Source organism: Hermetia illucens, chromosome 3 (genome assembly GCF_905115235.1).
Source record: "Hermetia illucens chromosome 3, iHerIll2.2.curated.20191125, whole genome shotgun sequence".
NCBI lineage: Eukaryota > Metazoa > Arthropoda > Insecta > Diptera > Stratiomyidae > Hermetia > Hermetia illucens.
Genome location: NC_051851.1, coordinates 145,613,947 through 145,616,151, shown reverse-complemented (window position 1 = coordinate 145,616,151; position 2,205 = coordinate 145,613,947).

Here is a 2,205-nt window from a genome sequence, read left to right as displayed (position 1 = left end):
GTTTTCAGTTGGTTACCTTTCTTCCACCCGCTCTAAGAAGATAAAAGATAAGAGTGGACTTACATTTTTAAGGTTTTGTGTACAGCAATCGATTAAAATCGGTTTACTGTCTGTCTGTCTATCTTTTTCTCATTGTTGGAAGAAGGAAAGGTTCAAAACCTGCTACTGGCTCCTGCCATGCAGTTATGTGAGATTCCTACTCACTAAAACCACCTCCTTCTTCTCCCACTCTTCCCATGGGACTGCTATAAGTATTGCATCGCGGGACTGGATCAGTTCTTAACTGCGGCTCATCATTGTTCTCTCCCTTTCTTGCTTTCTTCGCAGTTCTTCATGCCTTAGCTGTTGATGAATCATTTTCAGCATAATTACAACTTGGTTCCAAGCCTTCGTTGACTCCAACACTATATTTTCAGGTGTTAAGCGTCTGTTTGCGATCGCATCCAGCCTAGTTCGGTGTGCTGTAAACCTTGGGCACTCAAATACAACATGCTCCGCATTCTCAACAACGTTACCACATCTTGGGCAGCATGGTGACTCGTTGTGTCCAAATCGATGTAGATAAGCCCGATAACCTCCATGTCCACTTAAAAACTGTGTTAGCTCGTAGCCTAGTTCCCCGTGGCTCCTTTCAATCCATCTTCAAATGTGTGGAATGATCCAGTAGGTCCAACGGCCAGGTTTTGCCTCGTTCCATCTCTTTTGGCATTCTGCGATGGACTCCCGCTGTGCGAGTTGCCGTCGAAGTACACTAGACTCCCCGATTGCATACATTTTTTAATAAAGGCGCCGACCTTCATTCGCCAAGATGTCTATGGGGATTGTCCCTGCCAGTACTTATGCTGCTTCTCCTAATGTTGTTCGATAAGCACTGCATACCCGGATTGCACTTAATCGATACGCGAGTCCTAGTTTTCCGCAGTTTGATTTATTTTCCAGAATAGTTGCCTAAGATGGAGCTGCGTAGAGTAGCATGGACCTAACTACCCATGAAATAAGACGACGTCGACTTTGTCTTGGTCCTCCAATCTTCGGTAGTAACCTCCAGATCACAGCAATGGAAAACGCTTTAGTTGCAGCGCACTCAATGTGTTTTGTAAAGTTGAGCCTTTTGTCAATCATTACTCCCAAGTATTTAAGCAACTCTTGGGAGTAAATTGTTTGTTCATCAACTTTAATTTTCACGGTTGTGTCCTTCCTTCTTTTGCTGATTAGCACTAGTTCCGTTTTATGTTCAGCAAGTGATAGACCAGACTTTTTAAGGTTTTATTTGCAAAACAAAACCTTATTAAAGTCGGTTCAATGTCCGTCTGCCTGTCTTTTTTTTCAGGAGGTGGAAATCTTCAAAAGGCACTTGTCTGGACACACCAGCGTGTAGGATTTTTACCCACTAAAACCACCCCTGATTCCCTCCCTGCCCCGCGGAAACACTATAAGGTATTACATTACAGGGCGGAGTCACCTCATTCTAGCTTAGTCACCTTTCTTCTATACGCGGCTCACGTGACCGCGCTTTTCTCCTCTCCTCTGCCTTTCGCAGTATATTTTGAACAGATGCGATCATGCAGTTGACCGCATCCCAATTTTCTTGATGTACTATCATTTTCGGCACTAGATTTTCTGGTACCAACTCCTCCTCTAAATTCCTCCTTTTTTCCACAAATCTCGGACAGTGGAAGAATACATACTCTGGGTCCTTTGGTACTCCATCGCAACTTGGATAATCGGGTGAGGTCTCCAATTTAAACCTGTGCAGGTATTGGCGATATCCTCCATGCCCCGTGAGAAACTGGGTGAGATTATAATTAATCACACCGTGTCGTCTCTCTAACCACTCCTTGATGGCAGGAATGAGCCTGTGAATCCACCGACCCTTTCCCGAGCGTTCCCACCGCTCTTTCCATCTATTTATGGGTATCTCCCTCTCAGCGTTCTTTATATGCGATAAGGAAGAGAATGGCTTCGCATTGTATATATTCGCCATCTCATCTGCCAAGATATCAATCGGCATCATTCCAGAGATGACGAATGCTGCATCATCTGAGACAGTCCTGAAGGCAGAGCATACCCTCAGGGCTGTCCTCCGGTAGACTGCACTCAGTTTGTTGGTGTTAACTGACATCTGCAAAGCATCCCTCCAAACAGGGGTCGCATAGAACATGATTGAGGTCACCACCCTCGCTATAAGCAACCTAGAGGCATGCC